A 13,230-nucleotide genomic window follows, 5' to 3' on the forward strand; every position below is an offset into this window, starting at 1 on the left:
TTTCAAAGGCTGGTTGTTCGTCTTCAGATAGCGAGCCGGCTTGTCTTCAAGTACCACTGATTTTTGTGGAACCTGTCAACTGCCTGGGGTAGCCGGAGCTTTTGGTACCTTTTTGAATCACTGACATTGGTAACAAATCTTTACTCGGCTCGGTTGTAAGCCAAGTTATGAAAAAGGTGTATATGAAGTATTTGACACTGCGATGGCAACAACTTAAAAACATACACTTTTCCTGAGAGCCAGACCTGCCTTTAGACTTAATGGAAACTGGCTGCAATAATACTCATACATGTTTTTTCAGACTTCTCTTACATCAGGGGAGCAATCTGCAGAGCTGGAAGAAGGCAAGGTGTCTTGTTCAGATGCAGGGCTTCCTGAAAGATGAGGAATATAGGAAGCATTAAGTTCTGTGCAGTTCGGGCTCATTGTTGCCACTATTTGTGTCCCGAGAGGCAGGGACAAGGCAGAGTGGGACAACGAGGAACTGAGGGTGCAGAGAGGCCGACAGGCAGGCTGGCACCTTCACCTCTGCCATGCACTCACGTTTTGTTCTCAGAGTGCGATTTTATAGAGTCCGGTGGCTTAGGTGAAACTTTCCTGGAAGTCTGTCGCTGAGGGCAGCCCGAGGTGCCAGGGTGAAAGTGAATCCTGCACACGGGGAAACCCCACTCAGGGGATGCGTTTCCGCCAGAAAGCCCCGGTTTTGGGGCTGGAGGAGGAGGCCGTCCGGCTGGGGATGAAGGACGGCCCGAAGGATGGAACGGGAGGAGGAGGAGGAGGAGAGAGGGCAGTAGAGCGATCGGCGCGGAGGGGCCGGCCGGGGGGGCCCGCCGCTGCCTGCCGGCTGTGGGCGGGCTGTCGCCGCCTTCGGGCCGCCGCCGGGGCGGGCCGGGCCGGGCCGGAGGATGGCGGGGGGAGGAGGAGGAGGAGGAGAAGGAAGGGGGGAGCGGGGGTGTCATGCCGAGAGCGCGCCTCGCAGCCCGGCAGGCCGCGGCCCGACCCGCAGCCCCGGGCACAGCCCGCAGCCCGCCCCCACCGTCAGCGCCCCGCGATCCACTCCCCGGCCCGAGGGACGGAGAGGGCAGCCCCCGCCGGCTGCGAGGGGAGGGAGAGGGAAGGTTTGGTGGAGGGAGCGGGGATTAGGAGTTATCCCCAAAGAGCCTTTCCCTGCTCCGAGCCAGAGGGCAGCGCTCGGGAGAGGGGTCGGCGGCGGCGGGCGCTCCGCAACATCCGCACAACTCGGAGAGCGGCGGGACGAACAACTTTTCCGACACGTGAGTACCTCGGCACGGTGTTTTTATTTCCTTCCCGGCTCCGGCCGTGTGGAGTTAGCGTGGTGCCGGGGACGGGACGCGCGGTCGTCCCGAAGCGCCGGACGCGGGGCGGCGGGGGGCTGCTGCTCCCTCTTTTTCTTTTCTCCTCTCGCCCCGCTCTTTTTGTCGAACCAAATCAGAAATGTCAGTCAGTGCGAGTGAGTCAGAGGGATCAGATTACAAGATCGCCGCGGCCGATGTCGGATCGGCGCGCACACACACACGGCACACACGCAGAGGCACGGGCTGCGTCCCGCTGGAGGGGGGCAGGGACTTCGCCGCCCGGCCCGGCCCGGCCCTCAGCATGCCCGTCGGCGGCCGACCCCGCTAGCTCGGCGTGGGGGAGCCGCGGCGCTCTCCTATGGGCAGCGCGGGGCTTGGCGACGGCAGGTACGTACCCGGCGGGGCAAGAAGTTCTTTGTTCGCGGGGTTCTGCTCCGCCCGTGCCGCGGGTGCTCCGTCCCGCTCCCGGAGCCCGGGCTCGCGGCAGCCGGGGGGCCGACCCCAACATGGCTGTCACGGGGCGCCCCGAGTCGGACGGCGCGCTGCGGGGCTGGCCCCGAGCCTCGTCGCCTGCCTACGCCAGGCCCTTCAGCGGCCGGCGGGCGTTCCCGGCCCGAGGAGGCCGGCCGCAAACTTTGCGGGGGAGCGGTGCGGAAGGCGCTGTCAGGCGGGAGGGGCGGGCGGCCGTTGTTCGCCGCGGGGCAGGAAAAGTTGCGTACCGGCCGGGCGGCGGCGTAAGCCTTTGTGTGGGGGCGTGGGGCCGCGCTGCTGTTCTCAGCTCGGCCGGGCCGGGCGGGGAGTGGGCGCGGGGGAGCCGCAGAGCGCGGCCACTCAGCACATGGCTCAACTTCGAAGACTCCGAGGAAAGTGGCGGCTTTGAGGAGCCGTTAGCTCGGGCCGTAGGCACAATAGTTGTTCCTCCCCGCGAACTCTCCCGCCCGCGCCCGCACTCAAACCCCCACACCACGTGAAGAGAAAAGGTAAAAGGAAATCCACCCCCCGCCCCGATCTTTTTCTTTTTTCCTTTTCAACCCCTTTTTGATGCGGTTCTTCGGGCGCAGTGTCCGTGGCCTTCTGCCAGTTTGCATGCAGATATATTTATGTAAAACATTTTCTCTCAGCTCCTTGCCAGCTGTTATGCATTTTCCAGCTGCCACTTCAGTTTGGAGTGATGGACTGTGTGGATGGCAGCGCCCGTAGCCTCAGGTAGGCGAGCTGCTCGGCACAGGGTCACGCTGAGAGCTTCGGCCCGGAGCTGTGCCCGGCGCTCCGCGGCTCCACGCGCACTGCCCGCGCAACGCTCTCCCCACCTGACTCTCGGGGCTCAATAAACGTGGTTTGTAAACCTCAACCTGCAGACTTTGGTGTCTTTTGTGTGTGCTGTAGAACGACTCAGAAGCGGTATTTCTCAAAGACCATGAGATAACGTGGCTGATGAAATTAGCATGTTACTAAAAGGGTACTGCCGCCTCGCTGAGCGGGGTGCGAGTACCTGCTTTGAAGGCATTGCGGTCTGCAAAACAACGGGAAGTCGCCAAGTTGCGCTGTGCTGTAAGGTTGTTTCGAATTTGGTCTGCGGAGGGATTATGGATTGAAATCTGCCAGAACTGGCCCTAAGTAGTTTGAATATTTGTGCATTTGGTTTGTAATTTGGGAAGGTGCCTCACTGATTGATTCCTGTAATTATTTCATTTAGGCACTTTATTAAAAATTAATAATGATCTGACACTTTCTTAATTACATGTGTCACTATTATTGTGAAGGAAGACAAATGCTGTGTTTCAAAAGTAAAGTAACCTTAACGTGTAGGAATTGCAGTGACCACAGCACAGTATTTCAGGGGAAATATATATTCAAAGTAGCAGTGAATGAGTGTAGCAATGTAAACTGTAAGCAGCCTCCTGAGAGCTTGTTTATATAATGAAGCTTTGGGTTTATTGAGCTCCTGTGTAAATACTTTCAGTTTGGTGTATAGCCCAATTTTAAAATAGTAACTATGAGAGAAGGCTACATTAAGGGGGTGGATTATTTCTTTTAAAGGCAGGATTATGTGATTCTGAATGAGTAAGAAGAATGAGTAAGAAGTGTGCTCCCTTAGTTTGTGTATATTCTTTCGCTGTTAGGAAGTGGAAATAAAATTATGGCTTAAGTTGCTTTAATGTCTGCACAGTTGCGTTCAGATATCTGCACACGTTTTTCAGTACAACATGCTGTTTTCCTGAGCGTTTCTGTGCAAATGCTACAAAACAAAGACATCACCTGCGTTTTCCTGCTTAAGTGGAATAATGCTTTTGACTTGAGAGTGCGTGCAGCGGCCACGACAGCGTTTACTGTTGCAATCAGCCTTCAGTTGTGAAAGGTACATTGTTTGTTTTCAGATGCAAAAACATTTTTGAGAGCTGAGAAATTATTGGTTTGTATAAATCACCTGTTTTGGAACTGTTGCTAAAGAAACCAAATTATCAAAGTGTTCAGATATCATTTTAATTTGCACATTTTACAGACTGCTTATTCTTTTTTTTCTTCTTTTTTGTTTTATTATTATTATTTTTTAACGAAACAATTGTATGCATTTGATGCTGACTCTTAAAAGTTTAAGTAGTTTCAATTACACTTCCTGCCTCATTTTTGGAAAGGCTATTTCGTTACCTGTGCATGTTTGAATTCCATCCCACATATTCAAGTGAGGAATGGCATGTTTTTTTTTGTTGTTTGTTTTTCAGAACGTTAGTGAGAAGTTCATCATCCTTGCCAGATAAATAAGGAATCTGATGCTTATTAGAGCAGGATTTATTTGGAGTTATGTAAGGAAACAGTTTAATGATCAGCGTTGCATGCACTCAACTATATGGAGACAGTAATGTACAAAGAAGCAGCAGACTTAAAGGAAGAGTGAATCAATGAGTCATGAAATCCTCAGGAAAACTTTAGTAATGGAATGTTAATGCTTTTAGACTACAGTAGATTATCTTAAAAGTCAGACTTTTCTTCTTTATGCTATTGTTGTAAAACCCTAGCTAAAGAATACTTTGAAGAAGGCTTAATTTTTTCTGGCACTCATTTTCTGTAGTCATTCTGATGTTTTGGAAGATTCAAGAAATTTTCTGCCAACTTGCAGTTAGGCAATTAAAATACAAAAATGGCTACAGAGGAAGCTTTTTATTCAACAAAAGGTTCAGCTGTAATAATGATTTCAAATCATCTTCCAAGCATAGGTTTTATAGACATTCTCCCTTCAGATTTTGTCGTTTTTATAAGGCGATTGATTTGTTATACTTTAATATCAAATAAAATGAGACAGAATAAACAAAAATAGGGCAATGGGTGCTGCTGCAAACTTTTCAAGTTCTCCCAGTGTATTTTTCATCTGTACTTTTATTTGATAGGTCTGTGAAATAGAGCTGTAGACTGGCAAAGACTTTAAATGAAATTTCACACTTTGATGATTTTTTTTTTAACTTTGATATATTGACAGCAAAAGGAGCTGCAAAGCTTTTATATAACTCTAGCAGTAACGCCAAGCAGCAGTCAAACGTCTCTATGCATTTGTGTTTAACTGCAGAAGAAAAACATGTCCATGGGCAGTAGAGGGTTCTTATCAACTCCCTAATCCCAGATCCCAGCAAACCTTGAGGGCATGCCTCAGATCTTGCTGAAATCATTGTAGACTCTCACAGTTCGCAGATTAAACATGCTATGTGTTCCTGGCTCCAACAACAGTTTTATGAGCTCACTAAGCTTCCTGTTTTAAGATCCTTTTCTGAAGTTTTTAGGAGCTGCTAAAGGCGATGCTGTCTAGGGCAAGTGGTACTTGTTAATTTAGAGACACTTCAGATATTTCACTCTGTCTGTAAAAATTGCCAGAATTACTATTCTCAGATTGGAAGGTGAGTTGCACTGAAAAAAGAGACCCTTTAAAGTGTGATTCTGTTGTTTTAATGTGTTTGTCCGTACACAAGGTTACAAAGTTTATGTGAGGCTTGATTTGTTTTATGGGGGCTTGACTTCGACTAGGCTCTTTAAAATGAGACTTTTCCAGTTGTAATTCTAAGAGCTTTTAGTGCGCAATTTCTGAGCCTCTTATAACCGATTTTATTTGTAGCAGCTCATTAAACATACCTTTGAAGTTCTCATTCTCCTTTAAGTGTCAAAGAAGGGAAAATGTGTTCTGCCAGTTGTGAATTTCAGGGAATCAGGTAGTGAACCCTGGAATTTGTTGGCCCTTAAGAACGGGTGGCATTGCACCTCAGCTTCCAGGTCTTGCCTTGTTTTCCAGCTGTTAAAGAGTTAACTCTTAGATTTTATTCGCTGTAGTCATGTTTATGTATTTGGGGTAATAGTTTTAATTAAAAAGGAAAGTACTTATTGTCCAACAACATGTGTCATGTTTTTCCCAAGAGAACTTGAGCCAATTTTATGCTTAAAGGTTATTCAGTGAGTGAAATTTTGAAAGCCCATTTGTCAAGGTGCTGTACGGTTTCTGTTAGTTTTCAACCCCCAAATTCATTGTCTGCCTGGCCCAGTCATTAGTCATCTGTGTATTAGTGCTGCCTTCAGGCAATGCTGCCCAGTACTTCTTCACACCATTATAGCTCTAAAAGTGTGCTCCACCGACTTGTAGAATTACTGCTCTGATTTCCGCTTGGCTGGGTTTGAGGTAAGTCCCCTCCCTACCTCTAATCCCTGCTTTCTTCTAAGGCCACTTTCTGCAGAGATTTAGGGGAGAACTTTCTTAAAGATCTCGCTGGCATCATACTGTGGTTTTGTTATTGTGTGCACTGTACATATAAATTAATTGAACCTGTGTTACCTTGGAAGTGTATTAAATTAGCTGCTGATCTGAGGAGTTGATTTGCTTTGTCTCTTCTTAAGAACGAAACAAGACAGTACATAGATCTTTAAAAACACCTGCAGTATCATTTAGATTGCGAAGAAGAACAAAATAATTGAGAAAGAAGACATTTGTCTCCAAATAGTTGCTGAGTATCGGAACGGATAAGATCAAAATCCACTGATAACCCAAGATCCTAATGGAATAATTTGTTAGCTGAATTGGCCACTGTTATGTCAGTTATTTTCCTGCTCTGATTACCTAGACCAGTAATCCCTTTCTACAAAGATGCTCAGATCACTGCTATTTTTTGTGTCTGATATTTAGGTTAGGGCTAGAAGACCCAGCTACTTTGGTGGTGGTATAGAACTGAACCTCCCCACAGCAATGTTTGCTGCTTGGTATGAAATTCTTTTTATATACAAGTCTGTTAACATCAAGAAAATGAACTGCATGTGAAGCATGCTTCATCCAGCTGCTGAGAGAATGGAGCCTTCGTTAAGTAAGATATGTGAATACCTGAAATCGAATAGTCGGAAACACAGATCAAGTTAGCGTCACTGCAGTGCAGCGTCTGCTGTTCTGAACTGCGTATAATTAAAATGAAATTCTAGCACCACCAATTCTTAACTAACAGGTCGTGTGGTTTTGTTTGGCTTTTCAATCCATGGTGAAAGTTTCTCCTTGAACAGTAAGACAGCTGTATAATTCTGTGATTACCACTTTGAACACGGATGATGGATTGCAAAGGAATTCACACTGCTGCAGGTCAGAGTTGTCCTTTTGTATTTTGTCAAGTTTCCAAAACTTGAAGGAATCATGGTGCAGTTTTACTCTTGCTATGAGACAGGTGTAAAAACTAAAATAAACTATTAAGACTGAAGATAATGTTTTATAAGGTACTTTCCATGCTTGAAGTTCTTCTTCTTGGCTATGGTGAGCTTTTCTCTCTCTGGTTGAAACATCTGTCTTGGGTTAGAATGTGAAATTCTGGATTGAGGTATCCTGTAAGTTGGAAGTTAAGCTAAGTAGATAAATACTATTCCAGGAATGGGAGTGGTGATCAAAGGATGGGACTTTCATGAACATTCTACTTGAACCTTTTAATTTTGTTTTAAGATGCTAATTTAAAAATGTTGGATACAGTCTTTCTTCTCTCGTTTGCAAATCGTAAGTTGGAAACAGGAGACTCATCTTTGCAGTAGTTGTATATTAAATATATTCTTCCTTGAGCTTAGTTCCTGTGTAGATTGACATTGATATATAGGACTAGTTTTGATTCTAAAGAAACTTTAATCTGTTTGGATTGATGAGATAAAGCCAAAAGTGTGAAGAAAATGATCATGCCATTGGAATTTGTGTTTAGCTTCAGTGCTCTGAATTAGAATATTTCTGCATTTTTCTGTGGCAGTTGTAGGAACTTCTTATTTGATGAACCAAATGAATCATAATGCAAAGCACACCAGCTACAGATGTTTATAATTTGCTTTACCAAACTGTTTGTTGAAATATCAGCAAGAAAGAAAAGAAGACAGCATTTTATGCCCTTACCATATGTGTTTCTAATGCTAATAATAGTATCAACAGAAGAAGTAATAAGGTTTGTTATCAACACAGCAAGACTTGGTGATTGTGTTTCTCTGTGCATATTCCTGTGCTTTCAGATCTTGAGCTCATGAATGCTCTAAGTCAGGTTTTGTAAAACAAGTGTTGTACAGAAGGAAGCCACTATGCTGTTGTTTAAGTTTGTTTTGGAGTTAGTGCTGCTGAATTCCTGAAGAGAGGTATGGGCAAAAACTGAGTGTAGACCTGGTTGAGAAGTCTGAACTCTTAGTTTAGGCTATTGCTACAAGCAGTCCACGGAAGATATTTTTCTCCATGTAAATTCTTTCACAGCTAATTGTTCTTTGACATATCATTAGGGTTTTTCCTGCTCTAGACTTTAAAGCGCAAGGATGTGTAGAACTGCAAAATAAGCTCACTGTTAGTTTTCTACCAGTACTGGTTTGTTTGGGCAGGAGTTCTACTTTGAAAAGAGTATGTGTTACTGTTTTTAACCCTTATCCCTTCCTCCCATATATTACAGATTTGGAAGCTTGAAAAATGTGTAGCACTTTGTACTTTTTTTAAGAAACAATATTTGTTCTTTCTATTTTCTGTGATTAGATTGTTTGTAAGAGGGTCAAAATTAAAATTAGGAGTAAAAAGAAACACACGGCCATGTAATTAAAATAACGAATACTTAGATGCAGTGTTAATGACATGTTTTAGTTTGTTTTTCACTTTAATGTTCAGTTACTAAATCTAAAGGTCTCGGATAAGAAATGGAATATATATTTTGACCTTGGAGGATATATTGTTTCTGAAATGAGAGGTCACTAAAATGTGCTGAAAATTCTGGCTCTGAAACCCTCAGCTTTGTGCTGCGTGTTCCCAAGCAGCAGCTTCTGTGAGAGATGGAGAACAGAGCTGTCAGGCAGCTGGACCAAAATCTTCTTTCAGTCTCTTTATCCATTACTTTCTGTTTACTGGATAAGAAACTAACTACAGATCACTTTTTTCCATGTGGAAAGCTTGTTTATTCAGATACAGAATTTAATCTGTTCAAGTGACAGTAAAAATATTTAATTGGACTTCTGCTTAACAACAGGATAAATATCACAGGAGCAGAGATAATCTTCTTGCAGGAGGATATGGGTGATGTATTTTAAGAGCAATTGAGGTGCAGCCTGAGTAGGAATTGTTACTCATCATTACTGATCCTACTGTATGTGTATGCTTTAAATATTTTCATAACTTTCAGCAGTTATGTTTATCTGCATTGGAAAGATGTAAGCAAATGTAGTTTGGAGCCAAGAAATTACTACACTTAATCAGTAGTTCAATGCACTCCATAGAATAATTTCTCACTTAGGATCTTAATCATGAGGATGATAATAGCACTGCTTTGCCTAGCTGATTGCCTTTGTGTTTGTGATCCTACATTATTGTTGCCACGAGCTATTTAACCTATCAGGAGCAGATCAGATCATCATTAACCAGGCTTTAGGTCTAGTTGTTTTTCAATCTATATGGGGGAAAGAAATCAAAGGAAAGTAACCTACAGGAAGAGATAGCAGATAGAAGTGAATTTGGAAAGATTGCATTAATACGTGTGGCGCCCTATAACTTGGGGTATTTTTTACTTTCAAGCAACAAATCTGATACAGTCATTATGTTTTGTCTCTTTTCTAATTTTATTTTGCATTTGAAACAGATTTAGGCGAAGCTCACGAGTGGCACGTTTATAAATCAGGCATGTAAGTTAAGCAGATGAATACTGTGAAGTATAAGATATCTCTTCCACAGCTTATTAGTAACTCGATGTGTTTTTATACACATTCAGTATGAGTCTGTGTTTTACCCTGTTTATATCCGTCTTACTGTGACCAGTTGGCTCACCGGGGAAGAATCTGAATGAAATGTGCCCAGGAGTAGTTAATGAGGTTTGCAGAGCTCTGATTTAGCTTACAGAGAATTGAGAAAAGGTGAAACTATTTCAAAAATGTGTAGCATTTAGATTAGTTCCTATAGCTGTTATAAAAATAGTTAAGTGTTCCAAGAGGTTAATAATGTAACTGGTAGATATTGCTTAAAATATCAGAGTACTCGTGTGTTTTTTAGCAAGTACTGTCAGGGGTAACTTTTTCAGGGCAGCTTTGTTAGCAGGTTTGATGAAAAGCAGTGCTGAGGTCTAGGTGGGTTTTAGAAGTAAAGCGTGCCTGAATTGAACCTGAATAAATCAGTGTGAAATAGCTCCCATATAATAGCATAAAGTTGTGTCGTGTAAATTTTGCATTTGGATGCATCTGAACATGCAGATTTATTTATTTATTTATTTAATCCTTAAATAATCCCAAGGAACAGTGTAACTGGTTTTGATAAAATTGATAAAGGGTCTTTTATGGTTGAAAGAGGCTGTAATGGCCTGATTGTTCTTTGTGCCTCCCCTCATGTTTTTCACTTTCATACAGTTGCGCTCTTCAAGATGTGTTGTATCCCCAAAGACTGCTTCCAATGGTGTGAATCAAAGTGGTACCTATGAACCACCCTAAATACCCAGGGTCGTTTCTGAAAAATTAAACATGCTATGTTTGCTTGCACGCTGATTGGGGCACTCTGGTTGTTGATAGCAATCAGTCTGAGCTTCCCTACTGCTGATGTAATGATGATGAATGCTGTAACACTGCTATTTCAGACAGCTCTTCTCAGCGGATGCAAACCACTTGTTAATGAACTGAATACAACTGCAGCGGCATCGAATGAAGCAGTGAGCTTTTTTTTTTTTAAACAATATGGTAAAAGGTACCTCCTCAAAAACATACCTCATAAAGGTGGAGGGTTTAAAACCAGCCTAACATGCAAACTGAGAGTTTAAGATGCTGATTCCTGACAGCTTATGTGGAAGCAGGTAATCTTGTTGATGGTCAGTGAGACTATTTACATGCATAAATGTGTGCATGATCTGGTCCTTAGAGTGAAATTATTGACTTAAGAAAACAACAACAATGATCTAAATATTCAGAGAGGAGCTGAGCAAGGCAGAGCTGAGGATTTCATGGAAAACCGCAGTGTAATATTCAGATGGGGTCATGTTTCCTGCTCTTCAGGGTGAGGGCTACTCCACTCATTTCAGTTAGTTGACACTGTAAGCAAATGAACAGAGACTTTTTTTTCCTCCCTGCTATATTAATACAATTGTTTTACTACAGTGAGGCACAATTTTATGACCAGCATATGTCGGACCGGAAATTATATCATTTCAAACTGCTTGAAAGAATGTTTTGTTCAAAATACATTGCCAACATATTGCCATTGATGTTCCTTTTTTAAAAGGCAGTTTTCCTTACGTAATTAAGCTTGTTCCCTTCCCCCCCCCCAATTAAACATGCATTTGTGAAAGTTTGCATACGTGCTTCAAAAAAGAAGAGACACACCTGCAGGCAGGTTGCTGTTTTGGGAAAGATTAGGTTTAAAATGGGGGTCTGGAATTTAATTGTGCAGGGAGGTCAGGCTTTAGGGATATTACAAAAGGTTCAGGCATGGTTGAATGGGAACAAGCCATGAATGTTTGGTTTCAGGAAGGAATGTTTCTCTCTCTATTTACTTATGAAAGTTCAGACTTTTGCCCACGCACCTTAATAGCATTTTATTGCTATTCATATGCACATGAAGATGCTGGAGAGCTGAGTGAAGCTAGCTCTCTGCTTTTCAGAATGAGGAGCTCATCCTTGCTGAATAAAAATATATTGTCTCAAGCCTAAGGGCGGGAACTGGGAAATTACTCACCCATGTGCAGGCAGGAGACCTGTATACTGTTAAATAAACCGCATCATATTTTAATGTGCAGATGAGGTCAGGCTGACTGATTTTCAGAATGCTTTTTGATAGGAATTAGCAGCCAGTGGAAATAAATGTTCATGTTGTCCCAGACTTTCTTGCTGTTTCTTGTTTTTTTTCTTTTATTTTTCTTTGGGTAGATTATAATTCCCATATTTCAGTACAATTTCAGTAAGAAAATAAAAAAAAAACAAAAACATAGCCAGAATTACAGGCAATGATTCTAAAAGAATTGTGCATAGTTTGTGTTTTCAACACAGGTGTAAGTTTGTGTTCGTGGGGAAAAAATGGTTTTTTGAGGCACCATATTAATTTCCAGTTGTCTGTATCAGATGTGCTTGGTGAAACACACCAAGGCACCCACCTCAGATGATTGGTCCTGCAGTCTTTCTTGTCTTTCTTTACTTCTCCATCCATGCCTGTCGCCATAGAGTTGGTGCAGCACTGGAATGTAGCTGGAGCTGCTGGAATTCTTGCAGACACCTTGGAACATGAGAGCAGAGGAAGGAAAGCACAGGGGAAATGTATGCAACAGTCAGCCAGGGATGCAGAGAGTAAGACCAAAGAAGAAAGTTTACTCGTGCAGTGTTCTTTCTTCAATGCTGATATTAATAAGAACAGTCTCCTGTATGTAAACTAAGCAGACATGAACCAGAACAGGTACCAAGAGCATGTGTTTATATTAGCACTTTGCCAATTCTGTAATTTTCTGACCAAAAATCCACTTCAGCTGCTATTTTAGAGCTGTGTTCTTTACTGTTGTCCACAGCAGACAGCATAAAAATGAAAGTGAGAGTTAAGAGACATGGAATGCTGTGGACACCTGGCAGCCTTTTAATGACCATCAGTAGTGCTTCACGCCACTGCTGGCATGGTGAAGTGGAGTGAATTATGTGGTGTCTTCCTTTCTAGTTAGGTAGCGAGTACAAGATTTCCTTTCGTGACTGAGCCAAAAGACAAGAGGCCTGTGAACTCAGGGCTGAAGGAAACAAGGGCCACATGCTGCAGCTTTATCCTCCAAGTTGTCACACAGCCGAACTCTTTGATGTAAATGGAAGCACTGGCTCAACAGATGCCTTGGCGCTTTAAAAAGGCAAAACAGAAGGAAAATAACCACAACTGAAAATGTATAACTTTTAAAACTCCTTTAGAGGAAGCCTAGAAAACTGTTAGGGAATACCTAAGCTGAAGTTGGTAAGAGCATGTTGGAAGACCAGCTTGTGCTGTGGCTGGAGATTTTGATGCTTGTATGACCAAGTCTGTAGAGAGAAAATGGTCATGTTCTGGGCTAGGTGATGGGGAAAGCTTGGCAGTAGTACTATCTTCCCCTAGCCTGTGCTACTGGAATAGTCTGAACAGATTGATGTGGATGAGAATTGACCTAGGCTGTGCACAGGCTTGCACAAGATGAAGGAGGGGAAGCATATGTGAAAGTATCTTTATTAATGACATCGATGAGGGAATGGAGTGCACCCTCAGCAAGTTTGCTGATGACACCAAGCTGAGTGGTGCAGTCGATACGGTGGAAGGAAGGGATGCCATTCAGAGGGACCTTGACAGGCTGGAAAGCTGGGCTCGGGTGAACCTAATGAGGTTCAACATGGCAAAGTGCAAGGTTTTGCACTTGGGCCGGAAGAACCCAAGGCACCTGTACAGCCTGGGAGGAGTTGTCCTTGAGAGCAGCTCGGCAGAGAAAGACCTGGG

General features: G+C 43.4%; 1 protein-coding gene across 4 annotated transcripts in view; it reads left to right on the plus strand.

Moving 5' to 3' along the window:
* Positions 1 to 923: 923 nt before the first annotated feature.
* GLI3 (GLI family zinc finger 3) overlaps positions 924 to 13,230 on the plus strand; it is a 197,900-nt gene continuing 185,593 nt past the window's right edge. For 2 of the 4 annotated variants that reach the window (XM_015854996.2, XM_015855000.2), the window contains exon 1: positions 924 to 1,274. The gene's annotated coding sequence lies outside the window, so the exon portion shown is untranslated. Of the gene's footprint in view, positions 1,275 to 1,591; positions 1,704 to 2,190; positions 2,297 to 13,230 lie in introns of those variants that run through there. The other 2 variants (XM_015854997.2, XM_015854999.2) reach the window with 2 other exon arrangements.

This window comes from Coturnix japonica, chromosome 2 (assembly GCF_001577835.2).
Source record: "Coturnix japonica isolate 7356 chromosome 2, Coturnix japonica 2.1, whole genome shotgun sequence".
NCBI lineage: Eukaryota > Metazoa > Chordata > Aves > Galliformes > Phasianidae > Coturnix > Coturnix japonica.